This window comes from Salmo trutta, chromosome 6 (genome assembly GCF_901001165.1).
Source record: "Salmo trutta chromosome 6, fSalTru1.1, whole genome shotgun sequence".
In the NCBI taxonomy this organism is placed as follows: Eukaryota; Metazoa; Chordata; class Actinopteri; order Salmoniformes; family Salmonidae; genus Salmo; species Salmo trutta.
This window is the reverse complement of record NC_042962.1, coordinates 52,495,086-52,520,621: the sequence shown is the minus strand read 5'-3', so window position 1 is coordinate 52,520,621 and position 25,536 is coordinate 52,495,086. Positions and strand designations below refer to the sequence as shown.

The following is a 25,536-nucleotide window of genomic DNA, read 5'->3' as shown; positions in this document are numbered from 1 at the left end:
TCAATACACCCAGTCATTACAAAGATCCAGGAGTCCTTCCTAACTCTGTTGCCGGAGAGGAAGGAAACCACTCAGAGGCCAATGGTGACTTTAAAACAGTTCCAGAGTTTAATGGCTGTGATAGGAGAAAACTAAGGATGGATCAACAACATTGTAGTTACTCCACAATACTAACCTAATTGACAGAGTGAAAAGAAGGAAGCCTGTGTGTGCTGCTTTCCAACAGACACTGGGAGACAAATTCACCTTTCAGCAGGACAATAACCTTAAACACAAAGCCAAATATACAGTACATTGGAGTTGCTTACCAAGATGACATTGAATGTTCCTGAGTGGCCTATATACAGTTTTGACTTAAATCGTCTTGAAAATCTATGACATGACTTGCAAATGAATCTGTAGCAATAATCAACAACCAACTTGACAGAGCTTGAATACTTTTAAAAGACAAAATATTGTACAATCCAGGTTTGCAAAGCTCTTAGATTCTTAACCAGAAAGACAGCTATAATCACTGCCAAAGGTGATTCTATCATGTGTTGACTCAGGAGTGTGAATACTTATGGAAATGAGATATTTCTGTAATACATTTTCAATACATTTTCAATAATTTCAAAAAACATGTTACTTATGGGGTATTGTGTGTGAGAAAAAATATATATTTAATCAATTTTGAATTCAGGCTGCAACACAACAAAATGTGGAATAAATCAAGGGGTGTGAATACTTCCTGAAGGCAGTGTATACAGTATGTACTGTAAATGTATCCTGTTTTTCCTATTTCGAAAAAAACCCGCTTTATTAGACATCTGCTCATTTTGTTGAATTTTGGGGACAAAAGCAGTTGCTGTGACACTCAGATAGAGGATTCCATCAGAGGTCTGAGTGCCAGACGGTACGCTACAACACACACACACTTCTATTTTAATGTGTGTAAAAACATTGCAACAGTATCCCTGGAACTGTCACACGCATGACGACAGTGATTCTTTTTATACCATCTCACGCACGCACACGCACACACACGCACACACACGCACGCACACACACACACACACACACACACACACACACACACACACACACACACACACACACACACACACACACAGGTCTCTCCACAACATCTGATTGGTGAGTGGGGGTTGCTGGGAATAGATGAAGCATAAATAACCAGCTCCTGTTTAGAAGCCTCCATGTCAAACACGATACTTCTGATTGGATGGTCATCGGACGGTTATATTTGATCTGCCCCAGGACACACCCCTATGACACAGTATTTGAGGATTTACTAATGGAAATCAAGGCGGATAGGTCTGCTACAGTACGTAGGATAGTATCTGGCGCCTTCCCTGCCCTGCTATTGCTGGGAACGAAACCGATAGACGAATCGACCGACTGGAGGACAGACAAACATCCGAACAGAGAAACAGTGATGCAGAAAGGCAGACGGACAGACCGAACGACCACCCGACACACCGATAGACTGACAAACCTTCTCAATTGACTGACCGACTGAAGACAGATAGGCCTCATGTCTCCTGCTGAGAAGCTGAGTGTGCTCCTCTTCCAAGCTGGGTTCTTCGGGGGCTTGGGGGACCTGTCCCTGATGCTCTCCTTTGGGACAGACTACTGGCTGCTGGCCTTGGAGACCTGTGGCCCTGGGGGGGCATCAGAGACCTGGGAGGCTGGGGCCCTCAGACCTGGGGAGAGGGAGATGGAGGATCAGGACACTGTGACATTCTTCCACCAGGGCTTCTTCTGGAGGTGCTCCTTCAGTGGGAGGAGAGAGGACGACATGATGTGGCACTTCTGGATCAGTAAGTAGGAGAGTTATTTTCACCTATTTATGAAATAGAAATACTGTAGCAGACAATACATTCATTGATGAATGACAAGAATGACCTGAACTGTAATATAATGAACAAAAACATGAATTTTTTTTTTCAAAGCTAATCAACCACACCAAAAGGTTTGTGTGCCTGCCTACCTCTTCCAATTTTATGCTTCTGAGCAAAGCAGGCACCTGACACTGCAGTCTACAGGGCCTTCTGGAGCATCTTCCTTCTAGTGGGCGTGGTCACTGTTATGATTGGTGGGTTTGTCATCATCTGTGCCTCTCCATTGGCCAGCCACAGGCTCTACAATGTAGGCGGGGCACTCTTGCTCACTGGAGGTGAGTTATCGGTTGTGTTCCTCTGCTCAGACATTGCTGACGCATGGCAAATCTTACAATGTCTGGATATGTATTTTTACATATCAGCTAACCACATCATATGTTATAGAAATCTGGTGCCAGAAGGCATAGTCGATGATGTAGCGCGTTACTAGCCATGTTTGGGTCCACTCAACTTTACATGAAGCTCAAAGTTCAATTTGCAGCCGTGGCGATTTTAGCATCTGTTTACATGAATTACACTATAACGGTGACAAACGGTGCCCACACAGGGTGTCTACATAAAGCTGTCCCAACAGCAGAGTCCCAACAGCAGTCCCAAGACCTTACCACTGCTACACCTGGCTATCAGCGGAGCCTTGTCTGGCAGCGAAACAGTTCATTCAGCCTCATTTACTGCCCTTTAAAAACACATAGCTGATATGGCTGACTTGCTTAAACAAATGTGGTTTCTATTGACAATTGAGATGTACAAATTATGGCATAACGGGATATGAGGCAATCCGTAATTTCGATTAAGACATGAATGAGCGAGCTAGGACGGACGTAGTCAAATGCACAACAGAATTCAGAACATGGGCCGTTTTTACAGTATTCTCCCTGAACACCAAGTCATAAATGATAGGATAAATCTAAGGGGCATATGTTCAGACAATGAAAGCTCTTATAATACTCAATGATAACATTTCTCTAAAACAGGCTTATCCTTTTTGTTTATCCTTTTAAGCTTGGAAAAGAGACCCTTAACCCCAGACTTGAGACCATACACCCACTCCACTGAATAGCAGGCTAGTGATTGCTTTGCAATGCTTGCACTTAGCCACTGATTCCTTCCAGACCACTCATTGTTGAATTTGCAATTTCCAACTTGTTGTGTAATGTCCAATGGCTGATGAGCACCGGTACATTTTATCAATCATTTCTCTTCATATGACAAGGATTTAAAAACATTTGCCAGTAGATTTCTGACTTGATTCATGATGATGACTGCTAGCTTGTTAGCCAAGATTTTGAAAGTATGATGTTGATATGATCAGTCCAATCAAAGCTGCTGTAGATATAACGTGATTTGACGTCATTTTATCTGTGGCCAATGACCTTGATCCTTCTTGGATGGGCACTTCTAATGTAACTCTTTGGCAGCACCCAAAGGGCTTGAATTTTTTAGCTCTGCCCTTAGATTTGGCGGTGACGTAGTGTCCCCATGAGTGACAGAACACTGAGCCAATCACGGCACAACTAGAGAACATTACCAACCCCTACGCTCCGTATTTTCCGCTGGCTGCCCCTTAACCACAGAAAGCACTGAGCTAGGCTGAAACACCTGCATTTTGGAGCTGCCTTACTTAAGAAAGCCAAAAAAATTGACCAAGTTTGTATGCGGCTTTATTAACATTATTATATATATTTTTTTAATTGTTTGCAAACTGATATGTGACACGTATTAATGCCAAAATAACTCGTAAAACAGGCATCCCCACCTGCCCTGAATGACGGGTTGCCACTAATCAGGAGACACATTTATGTTCATTAACTTTTATTGAACGTTTCCCTCTTCCTCCCCTCTCTCTCCCCCCGTCCCTCTCCTCTCTCCAGGTCTATGTCTCCTGGTTGTAATAATGATGTATGTAGTCTGGACCCAGGTACTGGACACTCTGGAGGACTACGCTGCCCAGCAACAACACTCCTCTCAGTGTCCAACAGTCTACCACCTCAGCGTCCAATACGGCCTCTCCTTCCTGTTTGCGCCCGTCTCCGTCTTCTTCTTCCTTCTGGCAGCACTGCTCTTCATCCTGATTGGACGAACAGTGCGGAGGTGCCATCACAAAGTACCAATGTAGTGACTGAGGGGGGGAAACAGCCAGAGAGGAAGTTGGGAATGAACCATGCAGTGACTCCAGTGCCATAAAGGCCCAGACCTCCATGTTCAGTCTATAACAAGAGCCAGTAGTGACTGATACCATGGTCAAGTCATATGGCTCTCACAGAGTAATACAGATGGACCATATTAAATACATTTGGAATAATCAACTGTGATTAGCTTTGAATAGAAAGGCTACAGTCTCATTGGGAGTTGTGACTAAATTTGATTCCTCTGATTATTTGCAACCAGTTCTGGACTCTATCAGACAGTCCAGTCATGGAGGGTAATGAATTAGATTGTCATTATCTATTGGGATAATCATGACGGAAGGGACAGCGGGTTCCTAATCAACTGCAACACATCTGAATGGAAATACAGCTGGGTTCCACTACCACCACTAGAGAGCAGTGTTGCTTTAACAGTAGTAAAGTAGGAAAAATACAACACTGTTTACAGTATTTCTAACCCAAATACATCAGGCCATCTCAGCGAGCTTATATAGTTTCAATGGGAACAGACGTATCCCAGCCGACGTGAAGTTGCATCATTCATATTTGATTACAGCAGAGAGATTAAAAAGTTGAAAGAGGAAATGGTGAGATAATTTATTCAATTACCTTTTTTTTGTTGGACCAAACAAAAGATAATATATGTTCTGTTTTTTTCCTTCTTCTGTACAGTACGGTTAACTCCATATTAAAGTAACTGATACAGAAAGCCCACCATCACACCTTTATAATTGGAAAAGGCAAACATTATGAGTTCTCTCTCAGTGGCGAGGGCCTGAGACAGTAAGACAGTGATGAGATGAGGCTGACTGGGGGAGGAAAGGAGGGGAGGAGAAGAGGTGAAGTGTCTCATCAGTGTGTTTTTCTTTTCTTTTAATGTCTTTCCTCCTCTTCCTAATCTGAGCTGTGAACAAGGTGAGCGCAATTACACTAGGAGCTTGTCACATTCACTTCTGTGGCCTCACACCGCCTGAAACATCTCTGGCACTAGCACCCCCCCCCACCTACACCCCCCATCACCACCCGCCTGCGTTAAACCCACACTGGCACCACGAGCCGCTCGTTTTAAAAGGGAGAGATTTTAATGATAGCCTGATTCAGTCAACTCTTGCTTTCAATCTTGTATTTTTTTAGAAAAAGAGATTCTGTTGGCAGATTCATTTCCAGTATGTGCCCCCCCCCCAATCCAACATCCTCCAGATTCAGTGTTATGTGTCACTGTCACCCCAGCGTTGCTCACACATGGTTGTTGATCCCCTCGTCACCTGGGTCTCTGTCCCTAGGAAATGAGACTGTCCACAACAATTACTACAAGAGCAATAAAGTATCTCTTGTTCTCTCATCTCTCTCTCTCTCTCCCTCTCCCTCTCCCTCCAATTCAAAATGAAAAAAGGTGGATCAAATGTAAGTCACATGACTTACATTGTTTTTAAGTTAAATGTATTTTCTACAAATACTCCTTAGCTCTTTGGTTGGCACTGTACAATCAGCAAATCAGTACTTGCATGATTTGCTTTTGTGTGTGAGTGTCAATCACCCTCACATATTACTGGGTACAATCATGGCATAGTTCCCCTCCCTCTTATCCTCCACATCCTCCCTAAACACAACCTGTCCTCCTAGTTGGTTTGGTCCACTCAGCCCAGGGCCTCGGGGCCCAACCAGGGGCCATAATTATTCATCCCTTTGCTCAGCCAACTAGAAGAAATGACCCTCTCTCCAGATCCAGGACCTTATAACTTGAATCAGAACCCCAGGCTGAAGCCCCCTGCCTTGGCTACAATTATGACCCCCCGTGCCTCCACTCTCCAGACCCAGTGTTTTCCATAAATTTGAGGCTGGGCGGCTGGACCCTGTTGTACTGTACTCACACAGCCCATGCTCTGTCTGTCTGGTGTGGGTTTGTGGAGCTGTAGCCTGCAGGCTGTGTGTGTTCACTGTCCCCGGGTGGCTAGGGAAAAACAGAAGTGTTTAGGAGCTGAAGAGACATATATTGGACTGATGGATGATAAATGTGAAGAATAGAGGAGAGTCAGACTCTTCAGAAATCTTTCATGGATTTCAGCCATATGTCCATAAGTGTATATGAATAGATCTGATGTTGGACTCTACACTACAGCATGTCCTGTCCTTTTCTACATGGCACTTTCTTCACATTGTATGTTCTATTACCCTTTTCTATTCATCCTGCTCACATCCTCTTACTTAGCTCTATTTCCCTGTTTCTAACATGAGATCTTTCTCTCTTCTCCTCTCCCCCTTTTCCCCTTACCTCTCTCTCTCTCTCTCTCTCTCTCCCTCCCCTCCTTCCCTCTTCTCCTCTCTATCTCATCTGGCCAGGTCTTTCAGTGTTCATAATGAGGACTGTGATTGCTCTGTGGCCCTCTCCCCCGATCTGCCCTGCTCTCTCCTCTCTTCCTCTCTCCTCCTTCCTTCCTGTGTCCTCTGCTTCTTTCCTGGGGGTTAATGAAGATCCTGTGGATTAAAAAGCAGCTGTTAGAAATGACACTGGCCCTGGCAGAGATGTGGGGCTGCAGGCTGGATTGTGCCAAGAAGGCGGGAAGAGAGGAGCAGGGTAAAGAGAAGGGTATGGGAACCTTTTTGTCCTGCTCTGACCTGCCATTTGAATATCTACAGTAAATCATTTTACCCATCTACCTCTCTCTCTCTCTCCCTCTCTCTCTCACCATCTCTCTCTCTCCATCTCTCTCTCTCGCTCACCATCTCTCTCTCACCATCTCTTCATCTCTCTCTCCATCTCTCTCTCTCTCTCTCTCTCACCATCTCTCTCTCACCATCTCTCTTCATCTCTCTCTCTCTCACTTTCAATTCAATTCAAGGGGCTTTATTGGCATCTCTCTCTCACCATCTCTCTCTCTCTCTCTCTCTCTCTCTCCCTCACCATCTCTCTCTCTTTCTTTCCATCTCTCTCCCCATCTCTCTCTCATCCTCTCTCTCTCTCTCTCTCTCTCCCCATCTCTCCCTCATCATCTCTCTCTCCCCATTTCTCTCTCACCATCTCTCACCATCTCTCTCTCTCCCCATCTCTCTCTCTCTCTCTCTCTCTCTCGTGTCTATTTTCTCTTGCCACCTCTTCTTTTGCTCTCCTTCTGTCTAACCTCCCTTTCTAACCTTCTCATCCTATTGCTCTCATTTCTCTTTTTCCTTTCTCCCCCTCCTCTCTACCTCATCTGTGTTCACGGGTCCCTTATCATCACCTTCTTTGACAGTCCCTTTCACCTCACCAGGAGAATGACTTGTGAGCACAAACACCTGACTGTGGAACACTTATCATTAGGAGGGGAGGATGAGCCCGCGGAGAGACGACGACTTTTCTTCATCTGTCCCTCTCTCATCTTCCTTCCCTCTCATCCTCTCTCGCTTCATCCCGCTCTTCCACTGGTCCACCGGACACTACTGCATTAGGTCAGTGTGTACATTAGGGAAGGTAAACGGATTATATTTAGCTCACTTTCAACCCAGCCACCTCCTTCACCTCATCCCCTCCTTGGAGACCAAAAGGGGCATAAGCCTGTTCCTTTTTCTCTCTCTCTCTCCCCCGTATTCTTTTTTTCTTCTTCTTTTCCTCCCTCTCCTTCTCCTCTTCCAAAGAAATTGATAAAAATAGTGTCCTGGAAGAGAGAACGGGTGAGAGAGAGAGAGAGAGAGAGAGAGAGAGAGAACGGGTGAGAGGAGCGTACGGAGAAGTAGAGGAGAGATAGAGAGAGAGAGAGAGAGAGAGAGAGAACCTGGGTGAGAGAGAGAGAGAGAGAGAGAGAGAGAGAGAGAGAGAACGGGTGAGAGAGAGAGAGAGAGAGAGAGAGAACGGGTGAGAGAGAGAGATAGAGAGAACGGGTGAGAGAGAGAGGGAGGGAGAAAAATATGAAATCCAAGTTTCTTTCATCCATGAACGCTTTCATCTCTTTTTTCAAACTGAGGGAATTATCAGTGGTGTTACTGATACAACCTCTACTATGAGGAGAGATGAGGTATTCTACTGATACAACCTCTACTAGGAGGAGAAGAGAGGAGGGAGGGGGGAGAGAGGGGGAGGAGGTGGTGCTACTGATACAACCTCTACTAGGGGGAAGAGAGGAGCGAGGGGGGAGAGAGGGGGAGGAGGTGGTGCTACTGATACAACCTCTACTAGGGGAAGAGAGGAGCGAGGGGGGAGAGAGGGGGAGGAGGTGGTGCTACTGATACAACCTCTACTAGGGGGAAGAGAGGAGCGAGGGGGAGAGAGGGGGGAGGAGGTGGTGCTACTGATACAACCTCTACTAGGGGGAAGAGAGGAGCGAGGGGGGAGAGAGGGGGAGGAGGTGGTGCTACTGATACAACCTCTACTAGGGGGAAGAGAGGAGCGAGGGGGGAGAGAGGGGGAGGAGGTGGTGCTACTGATACAACCTCTACTAGGGGAAGAGAGGAGCGAGGGGGGAGAGAGGGGAGGAGGTGGTGCTACTGATACAACCTCTGCTAGGGGAAGAGAGGAGCGAGGGGGGAGAGAGGGGGAGGAGGTGGTGCTACTGATACAACCTCTACTAGGGGAAGAGAGGAGCGAGGGGGGAGAGAGGGGGAGGAGGTGGTGCTACTGATACAACCTCTACTAGGGGAAGAGAGGAGCGAGGGGGGAGAGAGGGGGAGGAGGTGGTGCTACTGATACAACCTCTGCTAGGGGAAGAGAGGAGCGAGGGGGGAGAGAGGGGGAGGAGGGTGGTGCTACTGATACAACCTCTACTAGGGGAAGAGAGGAGCGAGGGGGGGAGAGAGATGGAGGAGTGGTGGTGCTACTGATACAACCTCTACTAGTAGGAAGAGAGGAGCGAGGGGGGAGAGAGGGGGAGGAGGTGGTGCTATGATACAACCTCTACTAGGGGGAAGAGAGGAGCGAGGGGGGAGAGAGGGGGAGGAGGTGGTGCTACTGATACAACCTCTACTAGAGGGAAGAGAGGAGGGAGGGGGGAGAGAGGGGGAGGAGGTGGTGCTACTGATACAACCTCTACTAGGGGGAAGAGAGGAGCGAGGGGGGAGAGAGGGGGAGGAGGTGGTGCTACTGATACAACCTCTACTAGGGGAAGAGAGGAGCGAGGGGGGGAGAGAGGGGGAGGAGGTGGTGCTACTGATACAACCTCTACTAGGGGGAAGAGAGGAGCGAGGGGGGAGAGAGGGGGAGGAGGTGGTGCTACTGATACAACCTCTACTAGGGGAAGAGAGGAGCGAGGGGGGAGAGAGATGGAGGAGGTGGTGCTACTGATACAACCTCTACTAGTAGGAAGAGAGGAGCGAGGGGGGAGAGAGGGGGAGGAGGTGGTGCTATTGATACAACCTCTACTAGGGGGAAGAGAGGAGCGAGGGGGGAGAGAGGGGGAGGAGGTGGTGCTACTGATACAACCTCTACTAGAGGGAAGAGAGGAGGGAGGGGGGAGAGAGAGGGGGAGGAGGTGGTGCTACTGATACAACCTCTACTAGGGGGAAGAGAGGAGCGAGGGGGGAGAGAGGGGGAGGAGGTGGTGCTACTGATACAACCTCTACTAGGGGAAGAGAGGAGCGAGGGGGGAGAGAGGAGGAGGAGGTGGTGCTACTGATACAACCTCTACTAGGGGAAGAGAGGAGCGAGGGGGGAGAGAGGAGGAGGAGGTGGTGGTAAATTAGATGGCTGTCAATACAGAAATGGAACACAGTTCTCATTGCAGTACTGGTTGTGGTCCATGTTGAGCTGAGGGGCTGATCATTGCTTCTCACACTGAGAGAGAATTATGATACAATACAAACAGAATGGCACAGGGTACATGATCACTGGCGTAGGTCGGCACTCAGCAGGTCTTCTCTTTTTTCACATGGAAAAATATTGAACTAAAACCAAAAAGACAAGACAAAATAAAAACATTAATGCCAAAGAATATTATTAATCCCAAAAATGGAACCAAAACCAAAATAATAAATGATATTTCCCTTCTGTGTGAGCTACTTGGCTTGACTTCTAATCTCGACTCTTCCAAGTGTTTTTTCATTAAATGTGTGTCAAGACTAATTTCGAGGCAAATGAATACAGATGTCAGGATGCCATCAAATCCCATCGTGGGCCCCATAATGAGATAACAGGCTTCAGTCAAAGCATTACCGCTATTGAAAAAATGAGATTAGTTCAATGGGATGTGGATACGGGTCTGGAACTGTGGAACGAGGGCTTGGCGGGCGGAGAGGCACGGGGAGGAGGAGAGAGAGGATGAGGTGGAGAGAGAGAGAGGAGCTCCAGCATCAGAGAACGAGACCTGCACTGCCAAATCACAAATCTATTTCCAATGTCAGTAGTAATTATCAAACTGAAGCCGCTGGTGCATATTGATTCATCGGGCACAACACTTTTGTATTATCTCCTATTAAGCAGGGAAAAGCAGAGATTATGGGAGCCTTCAGGGGCGTCTTATGAATTCTGTGAGACTATTAAGCCACGTCATGGACTTTGGAGCAAAAAGACAGGGCTCTATAGTGTTCTCTAGCTGCTCCTTATGTGGACTAAAACGCATCCTTAAGCTCCAAATTCAATTATTTTGGGTGCCTGTTACAATTACCTTGAAGAATGACATGGCCCTGTATAAACTTGGTATTCACTTATTATGTCTCTCTCTGACAGTGTGTGTGTGTGTGTGTGTGTGTGTGTGTGTGTGTGTGTGTGTGTGTGTGTGTGTGTGTGTGTGTGTGTGTGTGTGTGTGTCTGTATTGCATCCATATGTATGTGAACAGAAGCTTAAATGCAGATGCATTAATTTAAACGGAGCATGTATGTATGTATGTATGTATGTATGTATGTATGTATGTATGTATGTATGTATGTATGTATGTATGTATGTATGTGTATTGTATGTGTGTGTGTGTGTGTGTGTGTGTGTGTGTGTGTGTGTGTGTGTGTGTGTGTGTGTATGTATGTATGTATGTATGTATGTATGTGTGTGTGTTTTGCTGTCTAATTGAGGTTAAGCTTCCCTGTCCCCTCCATTGACCGGCTCTCACCAGCGGAGCTAAACACTCTAATGCTTGTCATCCCCATTGACCTCTGCCCTTATTTGGACATAACAGGAAATTCACCAGGAAGTAAGCCAAGTATCACCTAACATCAAATAGAATCATTTTCAAATACAACCAAAAGCCAATATCTGTGGTGTATGCAAAATCCTATAATATCTCAAGTGCCTCGCCTGGAGATTATCTAGTCAGTGTGACCAGGGAGAGAGAGAAAGATGTAGCTATCAGAATAACAGTGTTAGTCAGTGACCAGGGAGAGAGAGAAAGGTGTAGCTATCAGAATAACAGTGTTAGTCAGTGACCAGGGAGAGAGAGAACGGTGTAGCTATCAGAATAACAGTGTTAGTCAGTGTGACCAGGGAGAGAGAAAGGTGTAGCTATCAGAATAACAGTGTTAGTCAGTGTGACCAGGGAGAGAGAGAAAGGTGTAGCTATCAGAATAACAGTGTTAGTCAGTGACCAGGGAGAGAGAGAAAGGTGTAGCTATCAGAATAACAGTGTTAGTCAGTGTGACCAGGGAGAGAGAGAAAGGTGTAGCTATCAGAATAACAGTGTTAGTCAGTGACCAGGGAGAGAGAGAGAAAGGTGTAGCTATCAGAATAACAGTGTTAGTCAGTGACCAGGGAGAGAGAGAAAGGTGTAGCTATCAGAATAACAGTGTTAGTCAGTGTGACCAGGGAGAGAGAGAAAGGTGTAGCTATCAGAATAACAGTGTTAGTCAGTGTGACCAGGGAGAGAGAGAAAGGTGTAGCTATCAGAATAACAGTGTTAGTCAGTGACCAGGGAGAGAGAGAAAGGTGTAGCTATCAGAATAACAGTGTTAGTCAGTGACCAGGGAGAGAGAAAGGTGTAGCTATCAGAATAACAGTGTTAGTCAGTGTGACCAGGGAGAGAGAGAAAGGTATAGCTATCAGAATAACAGTGTTAGTCAGTGTGACCAGGGAGAGAGAGAAAGGTGTAGCTATCAGAATAACAGTGTTAGTCAGTGTGACCAGGGAGAGAGAGAAAGGTGTAGCTATCAGAATAACAGTGTTAGTCAGTGTGACCAGGGAGAGAGAGAAAGGTGTAGCTATCAGAATAACAGTGTTAGTCAGTGACCAGGGAGAGAGAGAAAGGTGTAGCTATCAGAATAACAGTGTTAGTCAGTGACCAGGGAGAGAGAGAAAGGTGTAGCTATCAGAATAACAGTGTTAGTCAGTGTGACCAGGGAGAGAGAGAAAGGTGTAGCTATCAGAATAACAGTGTTAGTCAGTGTGACCAGGGAGAGAGAGAAAGGTGTAGCTATCAGAATAACAGTGTTAGTCAGTGTGACCAGGGAGAGAGAGAAAGGTGTAGCTATCAGAATAACAGTGTTAGTCAGTGACCAGGGAGAGAGAGAAAGGTGTAGCTATCAGAATAACAGTGTTAGTCAGTGACCAGGGAGAGAGAGAAAGGTGTAGCTATCAGAATAACAGTGTTAGTCAGTGTGACCAGGGAGAGAGAGAAAGGTGTAGCTATCAGAATAACAGTGTTAGTCAGTGTGACCAGGGAGAGAGAGAAAGGTGTAGCTATCAGAATAACAGTGTTAGTCAGTGTGACCAGGGAGAGAGAGAGAGGTTGTAGCTATCAGAATAACAGTGTTAGTCAGTGTGACCAGGGAGAGAGAGAAAGGTGTAGCTATCAGAATAACAGTGTTAGTCAGTGACCAGGGAGAGAGAGAAAGGGTGTAGCTATCAGAATAACAGTGTTAGTCAGTGACCAGGGAGAGAGAGAAAGGTGTAGCTATCAGAATAACAGTGTTAGTCAGTGTGACCAGGGAGAGAAGGAGAAAGGTTGTAGCTATCAGAATAACAGTGTTAGTCAGTGTGACCAGGGAGAGAGAGAAAGGTGTAGCTATCAGAATAACAGTGTTAGTCAGTGTGACCAGGGAGAGAGAGAAAGGTGTAGCTATCAGAATAACAGTGTTAGTCAGTGACCAGGGAGAGAGAGAAAGGTGTAGCTATCAGAATAACAGTGTTAGTCAGTGACCAGGGAGAGAGAGAAAGGTGTAGCTATCAGAATAACAGTGTTAGTCAGTGTGACCAGGGAGAGAGAGAAAGGTGTAGCTATCAGAATAACAGTGTTAGTCAGTGTAACCAGGGAGAGAGAGAAAGGTGTAGCTATCAGAATAACAGTGTTAGTCAGTGTGACCAGGGAGAGAGAGAAAGGTGTAGCTATCAGAATAACAGTGTTAGTCAGTGACCAGGGAGAGAGAGAAAGGTGTAGCTATCAGAATAACAGTGTTAGTCAGTGTGACCAGGGAGAGAGAGAAAGGTGTAGCTATCAGAATAACAGTGTTAGTCAGTGACCAGGGAGAGAGAGAAAGGTGTAGCTATCAGAATAACAGTGTTAGTCAGTGTGACCAGGGAGAGAGAGAATGGTGTAGCTATCAGAATAACAGTGTTAGTCAGTGACCAGGGAGAGAGAAAGGTGTAGCTATCAGAATAACAGTGTTAGTCAGTGTGACCAATGTTGCTATCCTACCATCCACTATGCTACACTAGATGCCTCCACAGTATAATGAGCCCCCCCAACAGTCAGACACCCATTTCACACATGGATGGCAGCGGTGATGGGAAACATATGTTGGTATTGATATAGAATTATGAGCATCGAGTTCTACATCCTGTAAGTCATATGAAATGGCATCATAGAAGGCTGTAAGATGGTGTTGGAGAGAGGGAGAGAGGGAGAGAGGGAGAGAGGGAGAGAGAGAGAGAGATCTGCTGACTGCACTCAATCATCACCTGATTATGCAGCGAGAACAGAACACACTGCTCACTCATTGTCCGTCTGCAACGTGTGTGTGTGTGTGTGTGTGTGTGTTAGTGTGATAGACACGTTGTCATCAACAGACATTTTCTTCATCTTCCTCTCCTCACAAACACATCCTCCTCTTCCTCTTCTTCTCCTCTTGCACATTCGCTTTTTCTGTTTTTCCAGACTGACAGTGCTGTGGCGTATGTGTTCTGTGATGATAATGAACATAGTAGGTACTGTAAGGTATTGGGTTAAGGAATCTACAAGAGGACACTGCAGTGGATAGCTGCCGACTTACCAAGTCTGCAATTAGTTTTATTTTTTAACTTTGACCTGACTTTCATTGTACTGTCATGGCCAAACGTTTTGAGAATGACAGAAATATTATATTATATAATTTCCACAAAGTTTGCTGCTTCAGTGTCTTTAGATATTCTTGTCAGATGTTACTATGGAATACTGAAGTATAATTACAAGCATTTCATAAGTGTCAAAGGCTTTTATTGACAATTACATGAAGTTGATGCAAAGAGTCAATATTTGTAGTGTTGACCCTTCTTTTTCAAGACCTCTGCAATCTGCCCTGGCATGCTGTCAATTAACTTCTGGGCCACATCCTGACTGATGGTCGCCCATTCTTGCATAATCAATGCTTGAAGTTGTCAGAATTTGTGGGTTTTTGTTTGTCCAACCGCCTCTTGAGGATTTCCTGGCCATGGACCCAAAATATCGATGTTTTGTTCCCTGAGCCACTTAGTTATCACTTTTGCCTTATGGCAAGGTGCTCCATCATGCTGGAAAAGGCATTGTTTGTCACCAAACTGTTCCTGGATGGTTGGGAGAAGTTGCTCTCGGAGGATGTGTTGGTACCATTCTTTATTCATGGCTGTGTTTTTAGGCAAAATTGTGTGTGAGCCCACTCCCTTGGCTGATAAGCAACCCCACACATGAATGGTCTCAGGATGCTTTACTGTTGGCATGACAAAGGACTGATGGTAGCGCTCACCTTGTCTTCTCCGGACAAGCTTTTTTCTGGAGGCCCCAAACAATCGGAAAGGGGATTCATCAGAGAAAATGACTTTACCCCAGTCCTCAGCAGTCCAATCCCTGTACCTTTTGCAGAATATCTGTCTGTCCCTGATGTTTTTCCTGGAGAGAAGTGGCTTCTTTGCTGCCCTTCTTGACACCAGGCCATCCTCCAAAAGTCTTTGCCTCACTGTGTGTGCAGATGCACTCACACCTGCCTGCTGCCATTCCTGAGCAAGCTCTGTACTGGTGGTGCCCCGATGCCGCAGCTGAATCAACTTTAGGAGACGGTCCTGGCGCTTGCTGGACTTTCTTGGGCACCCTGAAGCCTTCTTCACAACAATTGAACCGCTCTTGTTGAAGTTCTTGATGATCCGATAAATGGTTGATTTAGGTGCAATCTTACTGGCAGCAATATCCTTGCCTGTGAAGCCCTTTTTGAGCAAAGCAATGATGACGGCACGTGTTTCCTTGTAGGTAACCATGGTTGACAGAGGAAGAACAATGATTCCAAGCACCACCCTCCTTTTGAAGTTTCCAGTCTGTTATTCGAACTCAATCAGCATGACAGAGTGATCTCCAGCCTTATCCTTGTCAACACTCACACAAGTGTTAATGAGAGAATCACTGACATGATGTCAGCTGGTCCTTTTGTGGCAGGGCTGAAATGCAGTGGAAATGTTTTTTGGGGGGATTCAGTTCATTTGCATGGCAAAGAGGGAATTTGCAATTAATTGCAATTTATCTGATCACTCTTCATAACATTCTGGAGTATATGCAAATTGCCATCATACAAACTGAGGCAGCAGACTTTGTGAAAATTAATATTTGTGTCATTCTCAAAACATTTGGCCACGACATTACATAATTCTTCCGCCATCATTTCCTATGACAGCTTCTGGACATCAGACCAGCGATCACTAACCTCGATGTGGATGAGGATTTGTACTTCAACAAGGCAGAAGCTGTAGATGTAGTGCTGATTCCAGACCAGCCCCTAATCCCCGGCACAAGAGGCAGACGAGCGGGCTCCCTGACGAGACCACGTCGGCAAGTTCATTTTTATTTGATTCATTTATTTAACCTTTATTTAATTAGGCAAGGCAGTTAAGAACAAATTCTTATTTACATTGGCGGCCTAGGAACAGTGGGTTAACTGCCTTGTTCAGGGGCAGAACGACAGAGTTTTACCTTGTCAGCTCGGGGATTCAATCTAGCAACCTTTTGGTTACTGGCCCAACGCTCTAACCACTAGGCTACCTGCCGAGTTAATAAACAGCCTCTACACTCCATTCTATTGGTGAACGTACAATCACTGGAGAACAAACTGGACGAGCTCCAATCGAGACTATCCTATCCTATCAATGGGACCTGAAGAACTGTAATATCCTATGTTTCTCTGAGTCGTGGCTGAACAAGGACATGGATAAAATACATCTAGCTGGTTTTTCTATGCATCGTCAAGGCCGAACGGCAGCTTCGGGTAAGGTTAAGGAAGGAGGTGTGTGACTCTTTGTTAAAAACAGCTGGTGCGCGACCTCTAATGTTAAGTACAGTAAATCTCAAGGTTTTGCTCGTCTGAGCTAGAATACCTCAGCTGCAGACCATACTATTTACCAAGAGTTTTCATATACAGTACAAGTCAAAAGTTTGGACACACCTACTCATTCAAGGGTTTTTCTTTATTTTGACTATTTTCTACATTGTAGAATAAAAGTGATAGACTTCAAAACTATGAAATAACACATATGGAATCAGGTAGTAACCAAAAATGTGTTAAACAAATCAAAATACATTTTATATTTGAGATTCTTCAAAGTAGCCACCTTTTACCTTGATGACAGCTTTGCACACTCTTGGCATTCTCCCATGAGCTATATATTTGTTTAACACTTTTTTGGTTACTACATTGTTACATATGTGTTATTTCATAGTTTTGAAGTCTTCACTACTATTCTACAATCTAGAAAATAGTAAAAATAAAGAAAAACCCTTGAATGAGTACCCTTGAATGACTGAATGAGTACTGTAGCTGTCTCCAAACTTTTGACTGGTACTGTATATTTTTCAGGGCTGTCTATTTACCACCACAAACCGATGCTGGCAATAAGACCGCACTCGACGAGCTGTATAGGGCCATAAGCAAACAAGAAAATGCACATCTAGAGGCGGTGCTCCTAGTGGCCGTTCATTTTAATGCAGGGAAACTTAAATCCGTCTCTCCTCATTTTTACCAGCATGTCACCTGTGCAACTAGAGGTGAAAAAACTATAGAACAGCTTTTACACCACACACAAAAACGCAAACAAAGCTCTACCTCACTCTCTATTTGGTAAATGTGACCATAACTCTATCCTCCTGATTCCAGCTTACAAGCAAAACAGGAAGTACCAGTGATGCGCTCAATATGGAAGTGGTCTGATGAAGCTAAGCTACAGAACTGTTTCACTAGCACAGACTGGAATATTTTCCGAGCTTCATTAATAAGTGCGTCGACGACGTCATATTTTACATTTTTATTTTATTTAACTAGGCAAATCAGTTAAGAACAAATTCTTATTTACAATGACGGCCTACACCGGCCAAACCCGGATGACACTGGGTCAATTGTGCGCCACCCACGGGACTCCCAATCACGGCCGGTTGTGATACAGCCTGGATTTGAACCAGTGTGTCTGTAGTGGCACCTCTAGCAGTGAGATGCAGTGCCTTAGACCGCTGCACCACTTGGGAGCCCAACCAGAAGTATCCCAACCAGGAGTAATGGATTACATTCACACTGAGCTAAAGGTTAGAGCTGCCGCTTTCAAGGAGCGGGACACTAATTTGGATGCTTATAAGAAATCCCGCTATGACCTCCGGCAAGCCATCAAACAGTCAACATGTCAATACAGGACTACTACGCCGGCTCTGATGCTCATCAGATGTAGAAGGGTTTGCAAACGGTCACGGATTACAAAGAGAAACCCAGAAAAACTGCTCAATGACGCGAGCCTACCAGACAAGTTAAATTCCTTCAACGCTCGCTTCGAGGCAAGCAACACTGAACCATACATGAGAGTACCCGCTGTTCCGGATGACTGCGTGATCTCACTTTCCATAACATTCACAAGCCCGTGGGTGCAGACGGATTACCAGGATGCATTCTCAGAGCATGCACCAACCAGCTGGCAAGTGTCTTCACTGACATTTTCATCCTCTCCCTTACCCAGTCTGTAATCCCTACATGTTTCAAGCAGACCACCCTAGTCCCTGTGCCCAAGAACGCCAGGGTAATCTGTCTAAATGAGTATCACCCGAAGCAGTCACATCTGTAGCCATGAAATGCTTTGAAAGGCTGGTCGTGGCTCACATCAACCCCATCATCCCGGATACCCTGGCCCCACTCCAATTCTCATACTGCCCCAACAGATCCACAGATGACACAATCTCTATTACACTCCACACTGCCCTCTCCCACATGGACAAGAGGAACACCTACAAGAGAGTGCTGTTCATTGACTACAGCTCAGCGTTCAACACCATAGTGACCTCCAATCTCATCACTAAGCTCAGGACCCTGGGACTGAACACCTCCCTCTACAGCTGGATCCTGGACTTCCTGACGGGCTGCCCCAGGTGGTGAGGGTAGGCAACAACACATCCGCCACGCTGACCCTCAACACGGGGGCCTCTCAAGGGCGCATGCTAAATCCCTCCTGTACTCCCTGTTCACCCACGACTGCGTGGCCGCGCACGACTCCAACACCATCATTAAAGCTGTTGACGACACAATGGTGGTTGGCCTGATCACTGACGACGATGAGACAGCAGTGCGGTGCCAGGACAACGACCTCTCCTTCAACGTCAGAAAGACAAAGGAGCTGATCGTGGACAACAGGAAACGGAGGGCCGAGCACGCCCACATCCACATCGACGGGCCTGTAGTGGAGCAGGTCGAGAGCTTCAAGTTCGTCAGTGTCCACATCACTAAGGAATTATCATGGTCCACATATACTAACACGACAACACCTCTTCCCCCTCAGGAGGCTGAAAAGATTCGGCATGGGCCCTCAGATCCTCAAAAGGTTCTACAGCTGCACCATTGAGGGCATTTTGACTGGCTGCATCACCGCTTAGTATGGCAACTGCAATTGGCATCAGACTGCAAGGCACTACAGAGGCTAGTACGTACGGACCAGTACATGGATGGCAGGGCCGAGCTCCCTGCCATCCAGGACCTCTATACCAGGCGGTGTCAGAGGAAGGCCCTAAAAATTGTCAAAGACTCCAGCCACACTATATACTGTTCTCTCTGCTAGCGGTACCGATGCACCAAGTCTGGAACCAACAGGACCCTGAACACCTTCTACCCCCAAGCCATAAGACACTAAAAGGTTAGTTAAATAGTTACCTAATAGCTACTCTTAATATCTGCATTGACTCTTTTTGCACTCTCTCTCGACTCATCAGATAAGCTGCTGCTTACTGTCTATTATCTATCCTGTTGCCTAGTCACTTTATCCCTGCCTATATGTACATATGTACCTCAATTACATCGTACCCCTGCACATCGACTCAGTACTGGTACCCTGTGTATTTAGCCGTTATTTTTACTCATTGTGTATTTATTCCTTGTGTTATTATTTTTCTATTATTTCTATTTTTTCTCTCTGCATTGCTGGGAAGGGCTGCTAGTCTACACCTGATGTTTACGAAGCATGTGACAAATAACATTTGATTTGATATGACTGGCTCTATTAATTTGGCCTTTGAAGATGAACAGTGCAGTGTCTGTAGATGTGGAATGAAAAGCGAGACAAGAGAAACAAAACAATAGAGGGAAACCTGAAAGAGATGAATATGTACAGGAGAGAGGAAGAGAGAGACAGATAGTATAGGTGTGGAGAGAGAGAGAGAGCGAGAGAGAGAGAGTGAGAGAGATAGAGAAAGATAGAGCAAGAGAGAGAGCGAGAGAGAGAGAGTAGGAGAAAGAGAATGGGAAGGTGGGGGCCGGGGCATGTGGAGGGGGAGGTTGGTGGTGAGGAGTGGAGGGGAAGGAGGACGAAATGAGACCACATTTTCTTTGGCAATCTCCCTGTTTCTGCTGCAGGTGCTAGGCCATTTCACTAAAGCAGGCCAGACGAGAATGTCATTAGTTCCTAAGCCCCAGGTGAATTTGCCACTGTTCCACATGATTAACCCAGATAATTGTGTGTTGATAGCGAGCATGGTCGATGGAATAAAATTTTCAAGCCCAGATTCCTAAACAAACAGTCAGCAGCGAGCTAGCGAGGGAGCGGTGGCGAGCAGGGGGGAGACAGGAGTCAGAAGGAGCGTGCCACTTGTGATGCTGGCTGCGTTCAGGTGCCAAGGTTTACAGAGAGGAGAAGACACTTCCAGAGGTTTCTAGAAGTACTGGGCAGCATGCAGGGTCAGACAGGGAGAGAAAAGGACTAAGAGTACCAGAAATCAAAGAAAATGTTTTTGCATTTGTTGAGGCATTTTGTACTGTACATTCTTGGCAGCGAGATATTTTTGTGACTCTTGGTTTTATATATTTAGCCTTTATTCAAACCAGGCTGTCCCACTGAGATGTCCAAACCAGGCTGTCCCACTGAGATGTCCAAACCAGGCTGTCCCACTGAGATGTCCAAACCAGGCTGTCCCACTGAGATGTCCAAACCAGGCTGTCCCACTGAGATGTCCAAACTCTTTTTCTATGGTTCCAACTTACACTTGTCAAAAATAAGACCACATGACAGTGGTGAATAGCTCTGAAAGTTGCTGAATAGGATTATAAACATGATACTTTCATTATTTGGCTTATCCATTTCCTGGTACAAAGCACTGAGTCTCATTAGCTTCATCTGGAAGGTGAGAAAAATCACTGGGAACTGAGAGACTACCCCAGTCTGCCGAGTAAACGAAGACAGGAAACAAAGTATCAAGGTAAAATCAAAAAAACGGGATCATCACTGACAACATATTATTTTTTGCAGATTATTACAGTAGTATGACTATATTATTGATGAGCATGGGCAAAAGCTACGAACAATCTGGTTTTCATCATACATATAGCTCTTATAGTATAGCTATATATTATATATGTAGTACGTTTCTGCCTTTCTGAACAGTAATGTAATTTCCTGTCGTGCCCTAGGGTTGATGGGAAACACATCCTCCATCCCATTCCCCCTATCTCCCTCTCCCCTCTCACACCCCTATCACCTGGTTTGCCCTAGTTAGTCTCATCTATTCACAGAGAAACAACATGGCCCTTGCGCGTCTGTTTGAGTCAGATTGTTGAGTAGGCTAAATTAGCTAGCGGAACTGAAAGTGAAAAAAATTAAAATACAACTAAATATCTCTCACACTTTCTGCTGCTTCTCCTTCATTTTGGCAGAAATTCATTTCCACTGCAGTGCTCGCTAGCTGTAGCTTATTCTTTCAGTTCTAGATTAAGAACCATGAGCCTTCTAGGTTTTGTATTGAAGTCGATGCACCCAAAGGAGGACGGGAAATAGCTGCCCTCTGGTTACACCATGGTGATACCCTACAGAGTGCTGTTGAATGGAATGGATCCGACAGATAGGCCAGCCGTGCTTCTATCTCCTAAGCAATTTTGTAGTATTTTGTTTTTTATGTATTATTTCTTACATTATTAGCCCAGAATATTAGCCCTGCAACAGCAGGGCTCTCCAGAGGGTGGTGCGGTCTGCCCAATGCATCACCGGGGGCAAACTACCTGCCCTCCAGGACACCTATAGCACCCGATGTCACAGGAAGGCCAAAAAGATCATCAAGGACATCAACCACCCGAGCCACAGCCTGTTCACCCCGCTATCATCCAGAAGGTGAGGTCAGTACAGATGCATCAAAGCAGGGACCGAGAGACTGAAAAACAGCTTCTATCTCAAGGCCATCAGACTGTTAAATAGCCATCACTAACACATTAGAGCAGTGGTTCTTAACCTTGTTGGAGGTACTGACCCCCACCAGTTTCATATGCGCATTCACCGAACCCTTCTTAATTGGAAAAATAAAATTCAAAACATAGGTATATATTTTACTGGTGCACAAAATGAACCGTGCATCAACATCAGTGTTCAAAGAACAAAACCATTAAAACATGATTTTCACACAAAAACAAAAACATAATAATGAATATTTACTGCAAATCAGTGTGACTTCTGCTGTTGCCTTTCAGAGACCAGTTCAGAAATGCGCGGCTTCACCTTGGCAAGTGCCACTCTCATGTCATTTTTGCAACAAAGTCGGTTCCTTTTCTTCGTTTTTATGTCCAGCATCCTCGAAAAGGATTGCTCGCAAAGATATGTTGTAACAAACGGTATGAAAATCTCCAGAGCTTTCTTAGCAATAACAGGGTACGTTACCATTTGTTGACACCAAAACGTTGAGAGCGTTGTTGTTCTGAAGAGTTGCTGTTGAACCTGGCTCTGCTGAATTTCAATGATTTCATCGAGGTATTCATCATTGACATCTGTTGTCTCAACACTAAACGTGAACGGCTGTCTCACCCATGCTGGATATGACTCTCTTGTAGGGAAGTATCCGTCGAGAGACTTTGCAAGCTCATCTAAGTGCGTGGCAATTGCTTGCTTCAGTTCCGCGGGTACAGAAATGTCTCTGATTCCAGATACATCTTCGATCTTACTTACACAGTCGTCCAGCAGGGGAAAGTTTGCGAAGTTATCGTTCTCTGTTCGTCGTTTCCATAACGGTAGCTTTTTTTGAAAAGCCTTCAGGTTTTCTTCCGCTTCGATGATGTTGACTCCACCGCCCTGCATCTGTTGATTGAGATGATTGAGAGCTGCGAAGATATCAGCCATGTACGCTAAAATGAGAATGAACTCAGAATTTTTTAAGCAATCTGCATGACGATGTTGGTGCTCTTGCAAAAACAGAGCTAATTCCACACGCACGGCAAAAACACGATTCAGCACCTGTCCCCGGGATAACCACCGAACGTTAGAATGGTACAGAAGTACCTCGAATTCAGAGCCCATTTCTTTACACAGCTCACTGAAGATGCGGTGCCTCAGAGCACTATTTCGCACATAGTTCACGCATTCCAATACAATTTTTAATACTTCTGCCAGTTTTGGAGGCAAGGTTTTTGTTGCCAACGCATGCCTGTGCAGAATACAATGCGTAACAATGATGTGTGGTGCATCGGCTTTCACTAGCGCACCAAAACCAGACTTTCTTCCCAGCATGACTGGAGCTCCGTCCGAACAAACTGCAGAAACCATATCCCACGAAAGATTGTTGTCTTTGAAGAAGTCATCCACAAGTTTCTTCACATCGGCTGCCTTAGTTGTTGTCGTAAGAGGCTTACAAAATAAAAAATCTTCCTTTATCACGTCGTCTTTCACATAGCGCACAAATACAGCAAGCTGGCTTAGATTGGAAACGTCTGTGGTCTCGTCGAGTTGAAGGCTGAATTTTGCCGGGCTTGAAATCAGATCTGCAACTACTTGAGCCAAGATGTCTTTGCTCATGTCCTCTATTCTGTCGCTAATGGTGTCATTTGAAAGAGGAATTTGGGATAACTTAACTTCAGCCGCTTTTCCCAGCATTATATTCGCCATCTTCAACACAGCTGGTTTTATGAGTGTTTCACCAATGGTGTGTGATTTGCCCTACTTTGCGATCAGGTAAGCAACTTCGTACGATGCTGTGAGGATCGGTTTGTTGATGGGTACAAAGCCGAGAACAGGCAGAGTAGCCTTTTCATCGAATCTGGCTCTCTTCACCTTGAATTCAGCGAGCGTTGTATTCTTGTATTGTCCATCCCCATGCAGCTTAAGGAAGTGTTCTCTTAGTTTTGCCGGTGCTAGACTAGAATTGCTCAACTTGGCATTGCAAATCATGCAGTTAGGACGCTGACTCTCATCACATTCCGTTATACATGTGAATCCATATTGTACATATTCGTCTGACCACTTTCTTTTTTTGCTCGACATAGTTAGTATGAAGGGATTAAAATATTAATAAAGAAATCACACGACGTACCATCACGACAGTCACAATTCGACTACTGAGCGCGCCAAATTCCCTGCAGCACAGATAGGCCAAGCGATGTTGCGTGATCACCTGCAGCCAATGATGGCCAAGCGGGGCGTGTCATCACGAATCATATGAGTCGGGTGTGTGTCTTGACCTCCGCCGAACCCCTGAGACTGACTCACCGAACCCCTGGGGTTCGATCGAACCCAGGTTAAGAACCACTGCCTTAGAGGCTGCTGCCTATATTCATAGACTAGAAATCACTGGCCACTTTAATAATGGAACACTAGTCACTTGAATAATGTTTACATATCTTGCATTACTCATCTCTTATGTATATACTGTTTTCTATACTATTCTACGGTATCTCATTCAGTTAATAATGCTAACACATCTTGCACTACTCATCTCTTATGTATATACTGTTTTCTATTCTGTTCTACTGTATCTTAGTCTATGCTGCTCTGACATTGCTCATCCAAATATTTATATATTCTTAATTCTATTCATTTACTTTAGATTTATGTGTATTGTGGTGAAATTGTTATATTGTCACGAGTTGGCCCCTCTCCTTGTTCGGGCAGCGGTCGACGTCACCGGCTTACTAGTTACCACCGATCGATGTTTCCCTGTTCGTTTGGTTTTGTCTTTATTGTGTACACCTGTTTCATATTCCCTGATTATGTTCATTATTTAACCCTCTGCCTTTCCTGTTTGTCTTGTCCGTGATTGTTTCCTGTTTGTCTTGTCCGTGATTGTTTCCTGTTTGTCTTGTCCGTGATTGTTTCCTGTTTGTCTCGTCCGTGATTGTTTCCTGTTTGTCTCGTCCGTGATTGTTTCCTGTTTGTCTTGTCCGTGATTGTTTCTTGTTTGTCTTGTCCATGATTGTTTCCTGATTGTCTTGTCCGTGATTGTTTCCTGTTTGTCTCGTCCGTGATTGTTTCCTGTCTTGTGGTTGTTGGAGGTGTTTCTCCCAACCATGTTCTTTTTCTGTGAGAAGTTTATTGGAAAGTTGAGTAAACACGTTTTGTTTACACTCATCACTGTGTCCTACGCCTGACTCCGCTACTTCTCATAAGAAACCATTACATAGATATTACTTGTTAGATATTACTGCACTGTTGGAGCTAGAAACACACGTATGTGACTAATACAATTTGATTTGATTTTGAGGCTACTTTAAACCTTAATTATAATCAGTTATTTGGTGACGTGAATATATTTAGTATAGTCTTATCTAAAAAATTATAACTTTATAAATGTTTCCCTACTTTCATTTGTATGAAATTCATTGAGAAGGATGGTCCTTCCCTTCCTCTTCTGAGCCTCCACTGCTTTGTCATTAGTTCACCTAACCTGCAATGTAATCTCTCCTAACCTTTGTTGTTATGATGCAACAAGCATCCTGGTCTCAAAGAAAGACGCATAATACTAGACATCCTGCAAGATGTATGATATGTTACATCATCCAATTCGTATGAAATTGTGCGACCGCTATTCTGTTCGTAACGTAACGTAACGTAACATATTGTCATTACGTTGCCCTCTTTGGACACTGCAAGCACCATCCCCCTACCTCTGCACCATCTCCCTCTGTCTCCTACACCCAGGCTGCTGTGGTCAGAAGAGGTCGTAAATTCCTGGAGGAGACT

General features: G+C 45.1%; 1 pseudogene; it reads left to right on the top strand.

Moving 5' to 3' along the window:
- Window positions 1-1,303: 1,303 nt before the first annotated feature.
- On the top strand, window positions 1,304-5,038 carry LOC115195232 (transmembrane protein 182-like; annotated as a pseudogene).
- Window positions 5,039-25,536: the final 20,498 nt, after the last annotated feature.